Genomic DNA, 10,378 nt, shown 5'->3' with positions numbered 1-10,378 from the left:
GTCCGACACTGCCCTGCAAAACGTTTGTCGGATTACCGGGGGTCCACTGTATATATATATATCAACGATCTTGGAAATGGCTCCAACGATTTTCATGAAAATGAGTATGTAGGGGTTTTTTGGGGCGATAAGTCGATCTAACAAGGTTTCATTTATCAGAAATGTCGTTTTATCCGTCTTTTCATGAAAATCTGAAACATACAATGTAAAATAGGACTGTTGCTGACATCTATTGGTGTACCAAGGGATTCAAATTGGTAGTTATGTGGAGTTTTAAACGGTTCTTACATACAATGTAAAATAGGACTGTTGCTGACATCTATTGGTGTACCAAGGGATTCAAATTGGTAGTTATGTGGAGTTTTAAACGGTTCTTATGAAATTTGTCTTTTTAAGTAAAAAATACCGAGCAAAGCTCGGTCATCCAGATATTTTTTTTATTAAATGTTAAATCAGGTTTGAATTATTTTTGAGTTTTGATAATGCAAAACTTGATTTGAAAAATTAAAAACATTTATTAATTTTATTAATTGTAAGCAATTTCAAATTGTAAAAACTAAATTAAAAACTTTAAAATATAGTTTAAACAAACATTATTGTACATAAGAAAACACTGCCATATGTAATTTTTTGTTGATTAAATTGAATATTAAAGAAATAGTTTTCGAATTTTTTATAGCTCCTTGTTTAACTGGTAAAGAAATTACCTATTTCAAATTCCCGAAAAAATTCATCCTCAAGAAAGTATAATTTACCGATGTTTTATGGAAGGTATAATGGATTGAAAAAAACAAATACTAAAACAGTATTAATTTTAGTTTTGAAAAAAACCGACTTCAAAAAAAAAACTAGTCCTAAAAAAATTAATATGCACTAAAAAGTAAAAAAATAATGTACGTTATCAGTCAAGGAAACAATTGTGACAGAATAGTTGGCTGTATTAACTTGGCTGACACCGACTCCAAAAATAACAATTATTTTTTAAGTAACTACATTATTTTTTACTTTTTAGTGCATATTAATTTGCTTTGGAATAGTATTTTTTTTGAAGTAGGTTTTTTTTTTCTTAAAAGTTTGTTTATTACATTGTATAAAAAATATGACAATATACGCAGTTAATAATCATTTAATCTTTACAATATTTATTACTTTTTAAGTATTTCCAAAAAGTTTATCATAAAAACAATAAAAAATGGTATAATTTTAAAATGTCAAACAATTTAAACTGTAAATATTAAAAGAAGGTAAATATTAAGATTTTTTTTTATAAAGATTTATAATTAAAGTTTACGAGTTAGAGTTTTCTCAGCATGGCTTCATGTAATTAAATTTTTACTTGTGTATTATACAGTGATGAAAAACCACCAATGATTATTATTAGATGTTTTTAAAATTTTTACACTCATACCTTTATTTTTTTTTTGTGAGTTTTCATATTAGCTCATGTGGTATAGTAGAAATCGTTTATGAGAGGAGGCTAGATAAAATCTTTGTCAAATTTTGATGTTATTTATTTATAGAAAGAACTTAATATGTAAGATGTGGAAGAATGAGAAGCGGGTACCGTAACCATAAGACCATGGTGTCATTGAGAATACTATTAATATACCAAAATAATAAACTAAGCAAAAATGTCGGGGTCGGACTCTTTTTTTGTCTAGCTCCCATCAGCCAAACGGGTGATAAGAGAACATAGTTTCAAAAGAACAAATTGATTGTCTAATTTTAATTTTGTTGTGAATTATTACTTCGATTTTTATTTTAGAATACATTTGCTCACAGTAAGTTATGTCGTTATAAACAGTTTGCATTATATGTATGTGTACACCAACCAATATCTTTTTGTTCAGTATTAAATTTCTTTTCTTAGTTTTAATTTAATATATTATGTTTACTAAGATATAATATAGGCATCAAGCTGACTTGTTACGTTTTAAAAGGTTAATAAAAATATAATATGTTAATAAATTAATAATTAAAAAAATAAAAACCCGACTGCGTTTAATAAAATCTGAAAAGAAAGAAACAAGTCCAGTAGTTTTCATAGTGGCTTTTACAATCGGGGATCATTATTGGAATAATTTGAGTCGGTCTAGATTTTAGTGAGTCTCAACTATAAAGGTCACTATGTAAACTACTGGACTTGTTTCTTTCATTTCTGAAAGATATTTTTTATGAAATATAAAATGTTAACAAATATCCCTGCAATGAGTTGCCTAAAAAACGTGGCCAAGATTACTTTTAGTAAAAGTATCAATAGTAAAAGTTTCCTGCCTCTTTTCGTTAACTAATACTTTCCGTTGATAATATTAAATCTACAAATCTATTAAGTATTTGAATCGCAAATAAAAAGAAAAGTATCTTCACATTTAGGGAGCAAAAGACATTTTTTACGTGCTCCTGTTGACACTTGCTGCCCGGAAGCGAGAAAAAAAAATTTGATGCAAATGCGGTGGTATATGATTGTCCGCAAAATATCGTACAAAAATGACGTTTTCGAAGTTTTGATGTTTATTAAAAGTAGTCATGACCATATTTTTTAAATCAATCCATTGTAGAGATGTTGTTAACATTTTACGTAACACAAAAAATAACTCGCGAGCAGTATATAGATGGGTGAAGGTCGACCCTAATTTGGATCCTGTATTTTAAAAGATACGCTAAAAACTAGTGTTTGAAAATTTGGGGATAAATATTATCTCTAAATTACAACGTATTTAGCGGTAAAAAATTTAATACTAAAACGCAGCTTGGATTGGTGCGTAAGTATATTTTTATGGATTGTTAATTAAGATAATATTAAAATTTTATGAAGCTATAAAATGTAAAAATGCGGTTTACTTGAGGAATACTTACAAATGGGAAAAAATATTTAAACAAAATTGTTTTATGTACAATAAAAAGAAGGAAATCGTACAAAAAATTTTTTTCTAGTCATAGAATGTAGTGATGAGTTTTTATAATGATTTTAGTAGGTTTTTTTTTATGATTCAACATTGCGTTTAAATTAATCTCCCTTTACACTTCCTGCATGTTTTTTGAAATTAGTACCGACCTATTTATATATATACAGTATATCCAAGAAATCCTGAGCCATACTTCAATGAGATCTTTTAAGGTTGGTCAATTGCAGAATAATTTTTCTAGAAAAAATTTTTCGATAAAATAACATGCAGAATAATAAATTGATTGTTTCTAAACTTACTTAAAATATATTATAACGTAATTTTCCATAGAAAGAAGCTGAAAAATGTGAATTTGACACGTGATTCCGATTGGCTCACTGCCTCTTGGGGTGTAAATACATCACTATCTTTTTTTTAAATATAACTATTTTTTATTAATATAAGTAATTAATTAAAAAAATAGAGGCATTAATTTAAAAAAAAAGTTACTTAAATATATTTTAAATTAATTATTCTTTCATTTATTTCTAAATTTGTGATCAATAAAAAAAAATATTTGTGCAAATCTTCTATTGGCTACACAGAAAAATAAATTTACTCAAGTTAACGCGTTAATAGCATTATTGGCTGTTAACGCGTTACAAGAAATAAGTATTGTCTACTTAAAAGACGTCCTGAATGCTAAACGAAACATGGATGTCCTAAAAAATTAACTACCGATCTCAATTACGTAAAAAAAAACTCGGGTATTTGGCGTTTCGATAATTTACGTTCGGATAATAACGTTCTGTATTCTGGAATTTGCGTATGGAACACTAAATGCACAAATTTTTGGCAGGATAATTATATTCAAATAAAACAGAAAGTAATAGCTTTATTAATGATGCTTGTCTGCAAAAAAAGATAACAAACCCTCTTCACGTATTCTTTTTCATTCACTTACATTATAGCATACAGCATTGAGGGTAATACGTGGCACCTCGGATACAATTCCTTATCTAGTTTCTCAACATAAAGACATATAAAGAAGATATATAAAGACAAAGTCAAGTCTCTAGAAGTAAAGCAATGTAGATATGATGATCCATGTGCATCCCAGAAAAGTTGCTTGAAAGCAAAACTTGTTCATTTTCAGTGTTTCGATCACAAACATTGTATAATGCGGTTCCCTAGAGTGAACTGTTAATATTACACATTAAATGGTACATTATGATATTGTACCATGGATCGCACATTTTTGACCGTGGATCATCAGTTTTTATTGATAGCTGTTTAATGTTTATGGTAGTTCTTCAAATTAGAGCATACAATAATATTTGAGATTTAATTCTATTATAACATGGAAAAATCGAAAGATGAAAATCAAGTAAAAAAATATCATCCTAAAGAAGAATCTGATCTACGTAAAACCCGACTTTGTTGGTTTAATAAGAAATACAAATTGAAAAGGTAAAAACGGTCACTTTAAACTTACTTTGTGAAAAAAGAGGTTCGCATATCATAATTATTTAGAGAAATTTTTAATTTATACACCGTATTAATACAGCGATGACTTTTTCATTGTGCTATTTAAAAAACATGCGTAAACTTTGATCCCAGGTACTGCATTCTCCCCTATTATCTTCTTTAAAGTAGTAGTGCCGTGGATATAATATACATTACATTTTGTTGAAAACTAATTGAATCAATCTAACAGAGAACACATCACAGAGAGAGAAAACTCTGTAAAGGTTTTCATCATCACCTATCCGATATTCGTTACAGGAATACGAAATAAGAAAAACAATTAGTTAGTAATTATAAACCTATCCTCTCAGTGGCGGATTTTTCTTTAAGTCAGACAGATATGATCAATGTAGTTTTCAATGTATTGTTAGTTATAAATAAATTTATGATAATTCAACTGAATATATTTTAAAAGTTAAGTTAATATCATTTTCTTGTTTAAACAAATATTAGAAGACACATCAGTTCATCTTCATAGTCGTATAGGTCATAAACGGTTAGTGATACAAATAAAAATTGTTTTACAAAAAAGTAGGTAATTTAATTATCTACAATAAAGGTTATTACCATTTTTGGTATAAAGTGCAGGATTTTGGAGGTATATATAGCCTAAAACGGATTTGTTTAAAATGGAGGCACTTTCTCCGCCTATTTTTGTAAGGACTTTGTGCATTTACATTCAGTATGTGATACTGAACCTATTTAAATAATAAAATAGCTGCTGTAATTTAATGCAGAAAATAATTCTCTGAAGTCTGAAGTATAGTTAGAAATATGTCTTATTTATAGTTTATTGAAACTATCTTTTTGAAGCTGGTGATTTTTCTTTGTTTACAAAGAATGTGTTTCCTGAAACGACGTGCCTATGCCGTAAAAATCCTATACAGGCAGTTTGACAAACAACATGAAATGGATGATCATGGCATTAATAGTGAATATATCAAAGAAGAAAAACAAAAATAAACCTTGATTGAACAAAGAGATTCATTAAGGGTATGCCACTGTATAATTTGAAACTAACCATAAATTTTGAAAACAGAACATCTTTTTTCGTCGTAAATAATGACCCATTCCACATGTATATATATTTAAAATTTTAATTTAGCCAATTTGTAAGTAAATTAAGGAAACTTTTGTATATATTTATATAAAAGGTAAAATATTGGACCTTGACGATAATGTACTTTACATAACCTTTCAACAACTTTTGGTGTGGAAATGAGAGAACAGCTCTGCTTTTTTAAGAAAATAATACTTTTACAGAGAGTAAAAATATTATTCTTTTATTGTTTACTTATTTCCAAATTAGCAACTACATAGGGTTCAAAAAGATGTTAACACGTAAATGAGAGACATTTAGCCTAAAAGGTTGTTTTACTTAAAGGGAATAGACTCGCTGTTACTACTTAAATGGGAGAGTACACGCCTCACAAATTTAAGTGGTAATTTATTTTTGAAGAAATGTCTCCCATTTACGTGGTAACATCTCATTGAATAACCTTGTATTAGTGAGTAATTTGTTAAGCAATATTTCAGTTTTAAATATAATATAGGATGTTGAGAAGTTAAATTCTTCCTACGATAGTTTACCTTGGATCAAATCAATTACCTGTCCTAGTGATTAATCAACGTAAGTACTTAATGTGACAATAATTTTGTCATTTGATACACAGTTTTCCACGTATTTTAGTGGAATAATTAATTAAAGTTTTTACAGGACGCTCAGAGCAGACATTTTCAATGATTATAGGAAGAAACTGGCAGGATTTTCAATGATTCAATCGCGTACCGCCTGTGACACTACTGGAATGAATTGTACAGATAAGTTGATGTTGAAGAAAGCGTTTTCAAGTACAAACGGTAGAGGTTAAGCAAGGTGTATTAGTGACAAGGATTTTTGGTCCAAAACAATTGTCAAAAAAATTCAATTTGTGTAGAAATAATGGTGTGAGAGGTCGTTAAAATGTAAATTATAATCTATGGTACAGCATTCTCCCATATATTCTATAAAATAACATTATATGTATTATTAATTTGCGTTTGTAATTTGCCCACAAATACTAAATTTTATTTTCAGTTAATATATTCATTTTCATTAATTATTATTATTTCATAACATTTATAAAATTTCATAATAACTTATTCATATTTCATAGACATGTTTTTTTGTTAAATTCTATAATTTAAAACTTTTTTACACAACATTTTCATTTTGTTTGTTATAATTATTCAAAAAATAATTATTATTATCGGATTAGGATGCCATTTTGTAGAATTGAATGGAGAATATAATTTAAAAATAATTTTAATTAACTCTAATTAATTATTTTTGTTTCATTATTAAGTTTTAGATGTGAAATAAGGTTAATAATTTAACATTTGTTGAAAATGATTGTTCTAGGAAATAAGTAATATATGAAATATCTTCGATATCTTCGAGAGTGTAAGTTTTGGTTGATAAGTTGTCTTCCGCCATATTAGAATTGGGCTTTGTTGAAATGAATGTAGAGTCTTCAAATCACAGAGAAAATTGCTCTTGATAACAAACGTGAATATATGTAATTCACCCAGAAGATTATAATTAACAAGACTTGTGTAACAAACCAGTGTTTAGCAACAAAAATAAACCGGGACTCCGATCTAGACGTTATTTATATCACGTATTGGATTTGGATTATGATACGTTGTACTTGACGATTGGTGATTATTTTACGACGTGTGGTAAATCTACACTTTCAAAATTATTTCTTATATAACACTCGAAGAAAGCGTGAATGATAATTATTCAAATCAGCATAGAATTGTTTTTAACAGGAACTGGTAAGAATGCTGTCTAAATCAGTTTCCAATTAATTTTTCGGGTCTAATAACAACCCAAAAGGTGTTTTTAATTTAAAAAGATTATCTTAGGTATAGGTATCTTCTTTTTAAAGAAGGAGTAGGAGAAATAATTTTCATTAATCATTATCTTTTCTGATTTCCAAATTTGTACACTTTAAATCTTTACATTCACATTAATATTTTTTTCTAAATTGTTTTTGTAAAGTTTCCGTTTCCAATGGATATGGCTATTAGAAAAAAGTGGTTTGATCGTGCTCATCGCAAGGGTCCGAAAATCTAATTATTATTGTTGCGAAGATCATTTTGTAGTAAGTACAGTACGAATATTATCATTGTCATGATGAACATTTTCTTTTACTATACATGATGAAATTTACCAAAATTCAACATGCTACAAAAGACCCGAAAGCTCTCCCTCGAAGACCTAAAATTTTTTTTATGAAATTTTATTGTTGCTTTTACTTCACGAAGTTCGGGTGCTTTGAACCTGCCATCTTGCACTAAAAACTCTCATACCATAAAAATAGTAATTTTCTGCAAATTTCCTTGATCTGCCTTTGAAAATCCTAGGTTGATTTTTACCCATTGCTTCTCGAATTGACATCACAGATCAATTGTGTGTGCGGTGGAGCCAAAAAAAATCATTTTAAATTATTTCAAATATTGTGACTTTTTACGATTTTTTTCATAGCATTTTTAGCATTAAAAATTGGCTCACTCATTTAAATCGGCTAAATTTAAATGAGTTTTTGTGTCAATATCAATATCTTATTACAATGTAATAATTATGAATAGCTCGTGATTCTAATTCAAATTATAGAAATAAAAGAAATTCGAATGTAATTGCATTAAAATTGGTGACGATAACTAAAGATCTTTTCTGATGATCAAGGCAATTATTTCAGTTGTATTATTATACTATGTTGAATATAAAGTTCTTTAATCTTAGTTTCTTTCAAATCAATTTCTAAGGGAAATCCACGTACTGTTAGAGTAAAGTATTGATCTTATACGATACAATTTCTTTCGAAATTAGTCAAAATAGATTCGGGGATAATCTAGCTAAATATATCTAGTTCTAAATTCCATTTATGATTAATAAAAAAAAAAAAAACAGATGGTAGATAGTTATTATATTGGGTTGGTACATTTTTAATTTGAAATAAGATTTTTTTTTTTTTTTTTTAATTTTAGACATTGGCTGATGGCATGTTTATTTAAAATATTCGCGATTTTCTTTTGTAAAAAATATGGTTCATTTACATTTCTATACCACAAAACACATCAAACTGTTAATTTTATAGCCCGGTGTAATATTTATAATTAATTAAAAAGAACCAGAGTGACGTGTCATACCCGGTAGGAACTATGTTCCTACCGTACCTCCGTACATAATAAATGTAGCTCTTACTTTTTTATTTACAAGATATTTTTCTGAAAATTTATGGTTTATTTTAAGAGTTAAATACTTGTTTTATTCTTTTAAGAATTTAATTTTAGCCACTTGTACTCTTTACTGTAACAATTAATTGTAATTTTAGATTGAATACTTTTCATTTAGTAGTAAACCTAATATGTGCGTACCTGCATCTGGTTTGATTAGGATATTTATTATGACATAACTTTCTTTGTACTTACTTTAAATTATCTCTTTTATCTTTAACTTCTGATAGCTCAATTTCACTGATAACTGATAGATAATCCACTTCCACATTTTTTAAATGAAAAAACATTGATAAAAAATACAAATTGAAAAGTTATAAAAATATTTTTTCGTATTCCCAAAATGCATGGCATGGTGAATCGCTTAACAACAGTTTCCTAGGTGACCTAGGTGAAATAGTCGGCTTTTGGTGTCGCTTTTTTTTTGCACTTTTTTGGTTTTACTTCTCAACCAGCAAACAAATCAGAACGATACGATAACGTCCGATAAGGAACATAGTTCCAAAAACATCTTGACTTTTAACATCTTAAATCGTTTTGTTTGTATTTCAATTTACAAATATAACTATTACTTAAAATCCTTTTATTGACATGATTACTTCTTCATGGTATTCTTGCACATAGTACGTTTCGAATTTGCCATGAGAGTTCAGTGGCAGAGTAGGAACAATTATTGAGTTGAGGTCATTAAACTTTTATATCATAGCTTTGGTTATTCAAGTACAACTTAGGCTTTTTGAGTTATTTAACATTCGAATTTCATGGAAGAAGTATTTCGAATCAACTATAAGTATATATTCAAAGCATTTCATACATTTTGTGAAGCAAGACACAATGCAATTTAAAATAAAAAGAAAATGATAGAAAATTATAAAACAAATACGACAACAGTAGCATACCAGTAGATAGTAAGCACCAGTATATGACAGAACTGTATAAATATCAAATAAGTGTAACAAAGTTAAATGATAATGATTAAGTTAAATGGTGAAGAATAATATCTCGTTAGACATTCATTGAAAACTAACTTAGTTTTGCCTAGCATAACAATTTGAGCCTTTTCTAATTTAATGTGGTAGAGCAAGCAGAGATGTGAACTTGTATGTATATGTATGTTTGTGTGTGTATATTAGCACAGCAAGAAGAACTTATTACATATAAAGAACGTCAATACTATTATATTTGAAGACGTTAGCGTAATCTTATTATTATACTATGAATATAGAGGTCATTTAATAAACTTTGATCCCAAACAACCTTATTACTAAGGTTAGCCGCAAACGTTCAATATTCTTGAGCCAATGTCGAAATTTAAATATTGATCGTCTGAGGAGTATATTGAAAGAAAAATATTGAAGAAAATAAATTGGATGACAATAAAACGATGCGAACAGATGAGCAAAGCTAAAAGTTAATTGGACGGTATGTATATTTGTTTGTAAATTTCTTGATTACTTTGTATCTGCCAAACGGCTCAATGAAGTTTGACAGTTAAGGTATCGTTATATTCGTCTTACAAACCCAAGTTTCCTTAAAAAGGTGCTTAGAATAAAGACAAAAAGTTAACCTAATATATCGAGCCGGGTATCAAAATAAAGGAGACTAAAACGAGATTACAAAAATATTATAAGTTATATTAATAATATAAATTTAAATTTAATTAGAAATAATAAATTCGTATA

Source organism: Chrysoperla carnea, chromosome 3, assembly GCF_905475395.1.
Source record: "Chrysoperla carnea chromosome 3, inChrCarn1.1, whole genome shotgun sequence".
Classification (NCBI taxonomy): domain Eukaryota; kingdom Metazoa; phylum Arthropoda; class Insecta; order Neuroptera; family Chrysopidae; genus Chrysoperla; species Chrysoperla carnea.
This window is presented reverse-complemented; position numbering follows the sequence as displayed.